The 14,186-nt window shown below is 32.6% G+C and overlaps 1 long non-coding RNA gene across 1 annotated transcript; it reads left to right on the top strand.

Moving 5' to 3' along the window:
- The first annotated feature begins 10,985 nt into the window (after positions 1-10,985).
- On the top strand, positions 10,986-13,000 carry LOC130460591 (uncharacterized). The gene is made up of 3 exons (XR_008920440.1): positions 10,986-11,188; positions 11,705-11,768; positions 12,791-13,000. It is a non-coding gene; the product is annotated as an uncharacterized lncRNA (long non-coding RNA).
- Positions 13,001-14,186: the final 1,186 nt, after the last annotated feature.

Genomic DNA, 14,186 nt, shown 5'->3' with positions numbered 1-14,186 from the left:
TGTGTGAAAATGTCTGAAAAAACTTATTTTTGCTGAACTTATATTATCTGAACTTATCTGAATTTAACTGAACTTATCTGAACTTATATGAAATTAACTGAATTTATCTGAACTTATTTTGTGTGAAACAAGTCAAATTAAGTCGAACAGAATAGAGCCTAAGAATCTCATGCATCCCGAAACATTAAAAAAAAAACCATGGGTTCTTTAATTTTAAATCCTTTAAGTTACTAAATAAACTTACGTATTAATTATTACTCCAATATTAAAATTTCTTGCTAAGAAAATAATAATTTTTTACCTCCGTTTTAAAAACATCTTTACATTTTTCGTTTTAGTCTGTTTCATAATGTTTTTTACTGTGTTTTATTCTATTTTGGCATGAAAATTTACCATCTTACCCCTCTTATCCAATAACATTTACAACTTTCCACCTACCCTATCTTTTTTTTTTCTTTTTTTTTCTTGCAACCACCCACCTTGTTACCCTCTTACTTCCATATTTTATTATGTTCACCTACCTTTTTACCTACTCTTTCACTTTTGTCTTAACTAGTTGTTGGACCGCGCGCTAACGCGCGCGGTCCCCCAAGATATCAGAATTAGTTCGTAGAATTAATTAGCGTATAAGCAAAATTTGTACAAGGAAAAACCGAGGGAATTAGGTAGTCCAAAATAACTACAAGGGATAGCATTCCTTATTCCAATATCGGGTGCTTGATCTGTTCAAATAGCAGGTTAATGCAAGCTAGATAGTACATTATAGGAGTTCATGTTAGAAAAACAACATTAATATTCCTGAAATCAGCATTGCAAATCAGAACATAAAGAACTCGGCATAGTGCCCGAGTCATAATATGTACAAGAGTAGTTATGTTCATGTTACAAAATATTTAAGGGGTATTTGTTGAGAATACTGCACTACGAGCTTGTTCCCTTCAAAAATATCTAGGTAATGAGCCTACATTCCCACCTTCTATACTATCGCAACAGAAACTAATTTTGTTGGCAAGAAGTGTAGGAGCCATAAAAATATTACGTGCAAATACTAAAGGGTTCGATTCTAGGCTAAGCATAAGGCTACCTATATCTTACAAGTACCGATTTCAAGCACCATTCAAGAACACCGTTCTTTGAAAGGCTCCTTTGGGCCAATTTCCAGCAGAAAGTGGGTGGACTTGAGCATCTCCTGGACCTTTTCAAAGGTCGCTCCATCATCCTAAAAATAGAGGTGTTTGTTAGCTTACAGACTGCATAGATCTATGCTTTAGCAGAGAAGAAATTTTGCACAATCATGAAATAATGACTTCTGCATAGATCTGTGCTCTTTGCTCTTTTAAAGCTACATTTTATTAGTCTTAAATTCTACATAAAATGTGTCTCAGATTATGTCAATTGTTATGACTGTAACCTTCTTTCTTTTAGCTTGATGATTGACCATGGATTTTATTTACAACAAATGAATAGTTAAAATGTAGATCAAGCTCTCTAAAACTATGCAGTTGAGAAACATTGATGAATAATTCAAACCAGCGGATTTTTTTGCAGAGGGACGAAATCAATCCTGATAAACACAAACAAACATATATTAATCCTTTGCAAAAGGCATAAATTATCAATATTGGTGTTAACATAATAGATCATCCGAAATACCATTCACAATTAACAATGTTTTTGCTTTTCCTGATTCCTGAATTAGTTATTGCCCCAACTAATGAATCTTGACAAATAACACTACAGTTTCACAACAAAAATTGGATGTTATACAAACAAATATCCAACAAAGGACCAAGTAGTGCACATTCAGTGGTCAGCATCACATGTCCATAGATCGTAGGAGAATTTTCGTTAAAGGCAAGCATTTTTTATAGTAGATCATATGTCTTGGGATACGAAATAGAGAGTTTACATTAGATTAGAACACAAATGGGCATCGAGAAGCAACATACCAACCACTCTAATTATGTGAGTTAACATGAACACATATCTAATCTTAACCTTGGTAGTAGTAAAAGGGAGAAAAGTAAAATGTCTACCTTTCCAAATAAAGAAAACGAAATGGTGAAGCAAAACTCTAACAAGGAAAGATAACCCCCCTCCCTTTATATAGAGCAATGTAATTCTGGAAACAAGCAACTCTACAAAAGGATTTTTAAAAAAAGGGAAAAATAAAATAAAGTACAACTCATAAAATCCTACAACACACAGCCACAAAAAAAAAGGATTTTTTTAAAAAAAAAGGCAGTATGGTTTGATTTTCTGTAAGGGGAAGGTTGTACTATCCCAGGAAAACAGGAATGTGGACAAGGTGAGCCCAAAAAATAGGGTTGCCTTATAAAGCTAATTTAGGGGAAAAAAGACCACAGTTAACAACCCAAACAATGCCTAAACATGTAATCAACCCATTCAAAGCAAATTTAAAGCAAGCAAACATTTTTACAAGCACCAACAAAACGAACCTAACTTGATCAACAAAGCAAGAGGATTAATTAATGCACCACAATTAACAGTTTACAGATGCTATCAAAAAAGAACTACTTCAATTGGAGCCGAAACACAAAAACCCGATGTAAGGATGGAAAAAAAATGATAAGAATACAACATACCTGCTAACAGGCTACTTACTGGCTGTCGATCAAACCTCCATACTAACCGGAAATCTTTCAAGCATGTGGAAAAAAATGAATTATTGACCCATTGAATGATAAATTAGGAATTAGGATTTGCCTAACTAACCAATTAATCACAGAATAAGCAATTCAATTCTTCCCACAGACAGGAAGGGTTCCGGTCGTCGTAGAGGAACACCGGCGCCGCACAAAAGTAAAAACGGGGTAAGGGGAAGACGAATAAACGAGCGGAGAAGCAGAGGCAAAAGGAAAAAGGAAAGGAAAACCAGAGGAGAGAGGAATGTAATAAATTAGGAGAAAGAAACAAATTTCTTAGGAATCAGAAAACAAAAAAGAGAGTAAGTGAAAAAATAAATGTGGAAATATGCAAGCAACAAGGTTTGAACCTTGGTTGATTGAACAAGCATTATAGAGCTTGCAAAGGGAAGTAATGCAAAAAATTTCCTTAGGAATAGTGAATTTCATGTATTTGTGACTCAAAACACTATTACTAAGCATAGTGTTCAAAATGTGAGTATTTTAAAGGTTAGAGATACTTATGCAAATAGTACTGTATAGTTTATTATGAAAATGAGATATTAATTCGTAAAAAAAAATTATGTACACGATTATTTAGTTTGTATTTCTCGTAAATAGTTTCACATAATTTGTTAATTTTTAACGTAGTACATGGTTTCACTTACATTTGTATACACTAGTTTCACGTAATTTGTTAATTTTTACGTAGTACATGGTTTCACTTACATTTGATTTGTATACAGTAAATTAGTTTCATGTAAATTAATGTTATTTTGGATTGAACCATTGGACAAATTATATTTTTGATTTTAACTTTATAATATACGGAATATCTATTACAATTGATTGCTTAAGGAAAAAGAAAAATAAATTTTGTAGATCAAATTAAGTTAAACAAAACCGATTAGATCATATTAATAGTTAGGGTTACATCAACACAAATAGTTAATATTACCAGAGTGGAAGTAGAATTTACAACTTCATATTATACTAGAATAATTCGTTGTTCAGATTATTAATGGAAAGACCTTGCTACATAGTTAAGATTAATTTATATGAAAATTTTCATTATTATCTTAATATTATATGTTATTAATTTTTTTTATGTTATTAATCTTTTAACGTTAAATGCGTAATTATAATAAATTTTTGATGTTACCAAATTGGTTGGAAGCAACTTCTTGAACCGATTATTCCTGATGTCACTATTTGAAAACATAAATAATTTATATTAGTAGTTTGACGATACTGGCCCCGCGCAGCACAAGAAATGAGCTTCATAATAAATAATGCAATAAAAGATATTTAAATTCAAGCAAAACTTAGAGGTTGATAAATTTTTAGAAGTTGACATATTAAAACTTACATATCATTTAAACAAATACTAACTAGACAAAATAAAATTAATATGGACCTATTTTCTTGCAATATTTCAAATTAATTCAAAAATTTATGTTTTTGCATTTAATTAATTAATATTCATGTTTATATTTACAGTGTCTTCAGATTATCCAATGATGACAACAAACTCGGCAACTCTCTAATTTTTATTTTTTCAAACCGATGTTTGTTGTAAAACTTGTTGGAAATTTTGTTTTTTATTTATTTGAAGATATAATGTACATACTTCTCTCCGTAAGTATTTTTCATGTAGATATTATTATGAATTTATGAGTGTTTTCCAAAGATCTTTAGACAAATTTTAAATTCATAATGTGATAAACATACTTCTCTCCGTAAGTATTTTTCATGTAGATATTATTATGAATTTATGAGTGTTTTCCAAAGATCTTAATTTAGACAAATTTTAAATTCATAATGTGATAAACAATTTGTCTCGTAATAAAATCAATACTAATTATTAGATTTTTCTTTTTGCATAATATATATTAATGCTAATTTTGATATTCGTATTAGGAATCACAACTTAGAAGATAAAGTTTTATTAGAGGTATTATTTCGTCATCATATGAATTAAAAATGTGAGATTTTTTAAGCCTTCCTAGTCTAGAGAGTTCCCACCTCTTTTGGAACTCTTATACACACCTCTACACTAATCTGATATAATGCCTCAATGTAGAAGCTTCTGGATAATATAGATAACGATAACAACCTAACATAAACTTATGTATCAATGATTAATATCATAAATAGATTGAATTATGTGACGAAACAACTTAACTGAATTAACGGCATTTGTCTTATGTAATTTACTACTTGTAAAAAGTTTCATGTAAACGTCTATTTAGTTTGTGTTTAATTTGTAAATAGTTTCATGTAGTTTATTATTTCATACTCCGTAAATGTTTTCATTTAATCGAATTTTGTATAACGTAAATGATACATGTAAAAAAAAAGTCCATTTTGATTATAGTTCCTAAGCGGGATTATATTACTAATCTTACACTTTCTCTATTCTTAATAGATACATCATATTGTCTTTTTAAACTATTTATTTACTAAGTTTGACTGCATTTGTTACTAATATGTAAAAATAACTTTTGTGTTTAAATTTATTATGGGTTAATCTCATGATATATTTTCAAAATATCTATTTTTTTTATTAATATGTAATTAAAAATATTGTGGTCTTGATCAATCATCTGTGACCATGATCTTGAGTTGTATTTCAAGTGTATCCTCTTCTGTTTTTGTGAACGGTATTCCAACGGATTCTTTCTCCCCCACTAGAGGTATTAGGCAAGGAGACCCCCTGTCTCCGTATATATTTATCATCTGTATGGAAATCCTGTCAATCCTGATTCACGATGCTACTAGCAAGGGTGTCTGGTCTCCGTTTACCATGGGTAGAAAAGAGGTTCCCATCTCTCATCTTCTTTTTGCAAATGATATTCTGCTTTTCGGGCAGACTTCCATGGTTAACATTTGGGTCCTTAAGGGGGTTCTAGATCAGTTCTGTGAGATATTGGGTCAAACTATCAGTGTAGAGAAAAGTAGGATTCTCTTTTCCAAAAACACTACTCTTGAAGATAGACAACTTTGTTGTGATGCTTTGAATATAAAGGAAACTACTGATATTAATCCTTATCTAGGGTTCCCTTTATCGAGTTCGAGACCCTCCAAAAACAAAGGTTATTTTAGAAAATGGGAATTGTCGGGGTGTTACAAAGTGGTATCAGAGCTAAGGTTTTACTTTAATAAAATTTTAGGCGCCTAACTATCTAGTTATTTAAAATTAATTTCTTAAAAAAAATCGAGCTTCTACGTATTATAGTGTTCAAAAAATTGGTACTTTTTTTTGGGGGGCCGATTTCCTTTTATCTTGTTTGAAAGTATATAATATTTCTTATTTAAGTTCGAAATCAAATTATTTATTCGAATTAAAGTGACTTTCGAAATTTTTATTCTTTTTCTTATTATTTATTATTCAAAAAAATGAGTACAAATTTTTTTAGAAGTTCAAATTTTTTTAAGTTCTTTCAAGAGTTAGAATTCGTTATTTAGGAAATATAAATCTTTTTCGAATTCATAACTCTATTTTCGAATTTATTCGCTACGCATTTCCTTAATTTATTTTACTTTATTTATTTTACATTTACATTTATGTTATTATTTTATGTTATAATTTTCTTATATTATCGTTCTTTTACTTTGTCATTTAAATTATTTCAATGCTTTAGTTTATGAGAGATGGGTAGTATAAGAAGGGCATATAAGATAGAATTATATGTGCATTAGTAGCTAGTCAATGCTAGCATAAGAAATTGATTGTTATGTACGTGCGTGTGCTAATTGTTTAATGTTACATTTAAATGTGCATAAAAAAATTGTTTGCTTCCAACAAACTTATTGCATTATTGAACTTTGTTTATGATTTGATTGGAAAATCGTTAGTGAGACATGGAATTGTTTATTTCAGGAATAAAATGTTTCTTTCCAAGTATACTAACATAGGATCCTTCGAGAAAGATCGATATGGAGACCACTGATATTTTTGTGAGAAAGTGGTGTTTAGATGTGAATATCTTGTTAGGATTCAAGAGAAACCCAATTGTACTAAGTGATCATGAAAATGAAATGGATTATGAGTCTGACATTAATAGTTACACCAGCTTTGAACGCACAATGCGTCATATATTAAGAACAGGAGATCCTAATAGGGATGAGGAAACCCATCGTGAGTTTGACCGTGCTAGAGGGCATACTAGAGTTGATATTTATAATGTAGTGATACTAAGATAGAGGATGACAGAGAAAACTAGCTTAATATTTTAATACTGAGGATGAGGATTAATTTAAATACGAGCCCTTTTACTCCAGAAAGCTATAAGAAATCAAAGAACAAGATTGATAATGTTTCCCTCTAAGATTGTTTCATTATTTATTTATGTTGGGAATAATGTGGGACAAGTCGTCCAACGGTAGTTTAAATTTAGTGCATAACGCTTTAATTTTATTTTGGGACAAGTACGTTACTATGGTTTAGAAATTGTTATTAATATTCTTTTGAGGAATAAAAGTTTCTTTTGAGGAATACAAGTTTCTTTTGAGGAATTAAAGATAAATATTTAATTATCCAAGTGGTCAATGATTTAGTTTGGGCACGCGAAGATGAATAATTTCTTTTATTGTTATTATTTGTGATGATTGAATTTGATTTGTTTTCCCTCGATTGGATGTCCTTTATGTGAATGTCGTTCACGAATGATCGAGGAGGATTATTTTGCAATGATTATTGCACCTTCGTAAATGATTGTTGCACTTTCGTAAATGATTTTATGTGAATATTGTTTATTGAGGCGATCTCTATGGTCAAATCAAATATTGCTTGATATAGAATGACATGTAAGTAGTGTTTAGAACCTAAGATAGAGTATATTACTTTCAGGTCGTGTTATAGAATGGCCAATAATAATGACTTAGTTGTTGCTATTCGCCTCTTGGCGTAAAAGCTGACCCAAGAGAGAACTGAGCGTTCTGATTCTGCCGGGGACATGTTCGAGAGACTAGCCAAAGTTAAGTTACCATACTTTAAGGGGAAAACTGATCTTACCTTTTTAGAGAACTGGGTTTGAGAGTTTGAGAAACTGTTTGGGGCTGTGAACTGTCCTAAAAACATGAGAGTGGGTCAAGTTGTCCTGTACTTGAAAGATGAAGCTGATTTATGGTGGAGAGAGAATAGAGTTAGGCTTAGTGCTGCTGAGAGATTCAATTAGGATTCAATTGTTACTGCCTTAAAGGGAAAATTTTACCCTATCTTTTATGAGAAAGAAAAAAAAAAGCTTAGGAATTCATAAACCTTAGTATGGGGAGCATGACCATAGCTGAATACTATGCAGACTTATAGCATGACCACCTTAGAATTAGGTGGGGAAACCTTTACGTCTTTATATATTGTGTATGGGGGAGCTGCTCATATTTATGGTCCGTAGTCTAGAAGGGACAAGAAAAATATTGTTGTTGGGGAGAAAAGAAAAGAGTTTAATGTTGGGGAAAACCAAGGGAAACCAGGGTTTAATCAATCCGGAAATCGGAGTTCGAAGCCTATAGGGTCGCAGAATAACCTAGGGAACCACAGTAAGTCTGCCAATGAAAACAACAACCATAATAAGGCACCGGGTAAACTATTCTTGATGAGTCGAAATGAAGCCGAACATTCTGCAGGCGTAGTTCATGTTACTTTTCCTATTAACTTTGTGCTAGTTGAAACGTTGTTTGATTTGGGAATTACTCATTCTTTTGTTTTGTCATCTGTCATTAAGAGTCTGAAGTTAGTAGATTTTGAATGATTGATTTACCTGTTATTATGCCTACTGGTGTAACCATAAGGTGTATATTATGGAAGAACTTGCCTTTGAAGATAAAAGATTGCGTTTTCCCTTCTGATTTGATAAAAGTTTAATCTGAGGGACCTGGATGTAATTCTGGGGATGAACTGGCTAAGTTTGTACAAGGCTAAGGTAGACTATGAAATTCAGAAAGTAAGTTTAAGGAACCCTATTGAAAGCTTGAGCTCATGTAGATGTTTTGAGAAGTCCAAGAATCTTAGTTATTTTTGTAATGCAAGTGAGTAAATCGATGAATAGAGAGTGTGAACGATTTTTCTGTAGTGTGTTAGAGGTGAGTAAAGAGGTTGGAGTTAAAATCGAGGATGTTGCCATTGTGAGTGGATTCATTGATGTGTTTCCGAGTGAAATTGCAAGTATGTTACCAGCTAGAACATTTGAGTTCACTATAGAGTTAAATCCTGAAACGACACCTATAAATGATCTAATTAGGACACAATTGCAAGAGTTGTTTCGTTAAGGAGTATGTTAGGCCTAGTGCGTCACCGTGAGGAGCTCCTGTGTTGTTTATTAAGGAGAAAGATAAGAGTATGGAATTATGCATCGAATTTAGGGAACTAAACACATCAAGAACAAGTACCCTTTGCCTAGGATAGATGACATGTTGGATTAATTGAATTGGGCGAGTGTGTTCTCGAAAACTGATTTGTGTTTGAAGTACCACCAATTGAGAATAGCTGATAAGGGCCTAAGACCTCATTAGGATTCGTATTGTCATTGTGGGTTTAGAATAACGTCTTTTAGGTTAACCAATGCACCTGCATTAATTATGGAGTTGATGAATGAGATTTTCTAGGAATTCCGAATTAAGTTCGTTATTATGTTATTGATGATATCCTGATTTATTCAAGGAATGAGAAAGAGCATGACAAACACTTGAGGATTATTTGGAGATGCTTAGGAAGAATCTAGTTTTAGGTAAATGAAGTATACAAATCTTGAAGTCATGTGTGTAAAAGTGACACCGACGGAAAAGTGGTTGTAGGATTAAATTGATTGAAAACTATGTTACGTGAGGGAATAAATTTAAGAGAAGATTCGAGTGGTCCAGGATCGTTAGAAATCATTTGTTGTCTTGAAAAGGTGGGAGGAATTATATGAATTGGTGAAAGAGCTAAGAGTTAAGCCCAAAAGTTATGCATCCATGAAAGGAGTGATGAGGTTCGGTAGATCATGCTAAGATTCAAGCTGTGAGTGAGTGACCTACTCCAAAGAACGCATCCGATATTTGAAGTTTTCTAGGCCTAGATGACCATTATAGGAGGTTGTGAAAGACTTCTGGAAGAAAGAAAAACCAATGACCAACCTATTTGAAAAAGGAATCGAAATTAAAGTGGAGTGAGAAATGGGAGTAAACTTTCCAAGTTTGGGAGACCATCTAGATTTGATTGAATTTTCGTGCATCAATAGTTACTATGCGAGCATTAAGAAGACACCTTTTGAGGCATTGTATGGAAAGAATTGTAGAAATCCCACTTGCTAGTGAGTTTCGTAAAGATATTGTATTGGAGACAGAATTCGTTGAAAGAGAAATATCCAAAGTTATTCCTGAGATGAGTTACGAGGGCGTAACTCGTTTTCTTTAAGGGGGTAGAATGCGTTAGAAATTCGCGCTTTTTACCCATTTTTTTATAGCAATTTCATGCATTTTATGGTCATTTTTAGCGACTTATACATGTTGGTGCAAAGTAAATAGATTCACTGCATAAGAAAATGTGTTCATGAGTAACACAAACAACTTTAAGTTGGCAAAAGAGTGCACATGAGTGGCACAAGTACTTTTCCAGTAAGAATAATTTTAAAACTTTTGTAAAATGGGTGAATTTTCGTGTCAAGTTTCGGGACGAAACTTCTTTTAAGAGGGGTAGATTGTAATCCCCGTAAATTTATAAACGTTATTTATATATTTTGATGTATAATTAATTATGTTGAAATAGAATTTACGAATTTTAGAAATAAAAATGTAATTAACGGATATTTATTTTTATACTTTTTAAATATTTCAACTATTTATGAAATTAAAATAATTTTAGAATTTTACGTTGAAAAGAATTCGAATTACGAAAACACGTTCAATTGAATTTAGAAAACAATCCTATTCGGTTTTGGATTCAAACATTAAAGCTCAATTCTAATTCTAGCCCAACTCGTTAAAGCCCAAAATAAGTAAACCAAAATAAACCCAAAACCCCCCTTCACGTGAAACCAAATCTCAAACCCCCCTTTTTTTTCCTTTGTTTCACGTAACCCATTTCTCCTTCACGTGAACTGCTACCCTCAGACTTTGCAGCCGCCAGCCACCACACACCTTCCGAACCGCCGTCCCTGCGCCACCGCTGCCCAACCGCCGGTAACTCCTCCTCCTTTTCCTTCTTTTTCTTTTCTATTTCATTCGCTCCTTGCTGTTTCGTTCTCGTTCTCACGATTACTTCGCTTTCCTCCTCCTCACTCGGTTCCGTTTGCTGCGACAACCGCCACCACCACCTGATCGCCGCTGCTGAGCCACCCCCTTGCCATGCCGCTGAGACGTCGCCCGGTACTCTCTTATTCCTCCTCCCTCTCTTGTTTCATTCTTCCTCTTGTTCGTTTTTTTTAACAACGGTTGTTTATGTTTTCGCAAAGCCACCACCACCACGCTGCCACCAGCGCACCTCCGTGTGCAACCCTGCCGCCCAGCCATGCCTCCAGCCGTGCCCTCGTCCGCTGGCAGACCTCCTCTCTCCTCTTTACTTGGTGATTTCTTAAACCCTAAGTAAACTAATTTTTTTAATTATATTTTTTAATTTAATTTATGCTTTGATTTAATAAATTTATGATTTTTATAATTTAATTAGAATTTTGGAATTTTATATTATGTTCAAATAATATGTTTAATTTTCAGATTATCTAATTACATTGAAATATTAATTTTTAAATATTTAAAGTATGAAATTCAAGGTTTTTATGATAGTAAATCATGGTAGGACGAGTATGGATTATTAAAAATTATTGTTTCAACGTTCTAGGCATGTTAAATTGGCCTTGGCAAAGTTTTGAACGAGTTTATATTGCTGAAATTTAAAGTATGTCTTTTGCGAAAAGTTTTCAACGAATTTCAATCACTAATTCAATAATTATGATGCTAGGAAATCAAATGTTCGAATTTTAATGTTGGGGAATGTTCTAAATATGTTTAGGATATATCTAGAATGCTTGATTATGATTGTGAATTAGTAGAAGTTGATTGGGAATCTTTATTGGTTGTTTTAGGAGGAGAATTCTCTGTAGACGAGATTTGAAAGTGTTAAAGTGGCCTATTAGTTGTTTATACAAGGTACGTACATACCTGCGTGCTTGGAATGTGTGCTAATTGTTGAAACCATGTTGAATTTGTTGTTGAACTTGGTTATGTTGATATTATTGTTGAACTTGGTGATGTTGAGATTATGGACGAACTTGGTTATATGGAATGTGCATGTTTAATACTGTTGGACAAACTTATTGAACTTATTTTGCACTAAGAGAACTGTAACATGTTAGTATGGATGATTGATACAAACATGTTGGTTGGGAACACTAGATTATTCTATATGATTGGTTTGGATCGATTGGTTGTTGTTCCCTTTTTAGCTTTTCACTACTTTATGAGGGCCGAGGACCTTGTTTAGTAAGTTTAACTTTATACCCATATACAGGGTTGATCTTGGTTAAATGAAAGGTTTGGTAAATTGGAATGAGTCTTGATTGATGCTTTTATGATCACGTACTTAATTCCAAGATAAAAACAGTTGTGAACGAATGTGGATTATATGCCTTATGTGATTGTTGAGTCATAACAGAGTCTCAATTTGTAAATCATGTAAAGTGAAACTGAGTAGCAATAGCTTTAGACTGTGCACGTCTAAAGTGACAGACAAACAGGAGTTGGGGTTCATGGTGGTAGCCCATGGCCTTTTCTGGGACCGGATTGATCACCGTGTTCTATTTTTATTCAAACGTTCCTCGATATCGCAGGTCAGTGAGGTTACGGAGTCGCGCCCGTACCTCGTCTTCCTTAGTGAAGACTGTTGGACGGACAACTCGGTCCATTGTCTATTTCAACTAAAATAATATTATTGCTAAAAGTCCAGCCTAGTCTAGTCTGGTCAAGTATGGTCGTCAAACTATCATGTTTTGTCTGCCCTTGTTTGTGTTCATTAGTATCATGTTAGAGTTGTTCGTTTAATAGAATCATGTTAGGATTATTATTGATTTAGTATGTAGTACTCAGCTTTGCTGATTACGTGCTTTTGCTTGTGCATGTTGATCATGGCTATGCCTTATTGATATTGTGATGACCCAATCTTTGGTGAGCAGTCTCTAAGGATCAATAAGCATTGTCCATCTGCAGGTTTGAAGATGTTGCATCATTGGGATCGGGAATAGAGAGCTTGTATTTAGTTTTGTTTTGCTAAGTGACTTGGTTTGTTAATTTAGACTTGAAACTTGTCATACAATTTATATTTCCTTATTTTCGTTAATTGTTTTTTTGGATTTAATATGTAATTAATTATTTATAAACCTAAAAGTTAATTTATGTTTTCCGCTGCAAAATTCTGAATAAGCCGTTACGTTTTCACACGGGCGATAATACTTTGATAATTCTCTATAGTTATATTTATAAAAAAAGGTTATTTTAGAAAATGGGAATTGTCGGGGTGTTACAAAGTGGTATCAGAGCTAAGGTTTTACTTTAATAAAATTTTAGGCGCCTAACTATCTAGTTATTTAAAATTAATTTCTTAAAAAAAATCGAGCTTCTACGTATTATAGTGTTCAAAAAATTGGTACTTTTTTTTGGGGGGCCGATTTCCTTTTATCTTGTTTGAAAGTATATAATATTTCTTATTTAAGTTCGAAATCAAATTATTTATTCGAATTAAAGTGACTTTCGAAATTTTTATTCTTTTTCTTATTATTTATTATTCAAAAATATGAGTACAAATTTTTTTAGAAGTTCAAATTTTTTTAAGTTCTTTCAAGAGTTAGAATTCGTTATTTAGGAAATATAAATCTTTTTCGAATTCATAACTCTATTTTCGAATTTATTCGCTACGCATTTCCTTAATTTATTTTACTTTATTTATTTTACATTTACATTTATGTTATTATTTTATGTTATAATTTTCTTATATTATCGTTCTTTTACTTTGTCATTTAAATTATTTCAATGCTTTAGTTTATGAGAGATGGGTAGTATAAGAAGGGCATATAAGATAGAATTATATGTGCATTAGTAGCTAGTCAATGCTAGCATAAGAAATTGATTGTTATGTACGTGCGTGTGCTAATTGTTTAATGTTACATTTAAATGTGCATAAAAAAAATTGTTTGCTTCCAACAAACTTATTGCATTATTGAACTTTGTTTATGATTTGATTGGAAAATCGTTAGTGAGACATGGAATTGTTTATTTCAGGAATAAAATGTTTCTTTCCAAGTATACTAACATAGGATCCTTCGAGAAAGATCGATATGGAGACCACTGATATTTTTGTGAGAAAGTGGTGTTTAGATGTGAATATCTTGTTAGGATTCAAGAGAAACCCAATTGTACTAAGTGATCATGAAAATGAAATGGATTATGAGTCTGACATTAATAGTTACACCAGCTTTGAACGCACAATGCGTCATATATTAAGAACAGGAGATCCTAATAGGGATGAGGAAACCCATCGTGAGTTTGACCGTGCTAGAGGGCATACTAGAGTTG

This window comes from Spinacia oleracea, chromosome 5 (genome assembly GCF_020520425.1).
Source record: "Spinacia oleracea cultivar Varoflay chromosome 5, BTI_SOV_V1, whole genome shotgun sequence".
Lineage (NCBI taxonomy): Eukaryota > Viridiplantae > Streptophyta > Magnoliopsida > Caryophyllales > Amaranthaceae > Spinacia > Spinacia oleracea.
The sequence above is the reverse complement of the archived record's forward strand: the minus strand, read 5'-3'. Positions and strand labels throughout refer to the sequence as shown.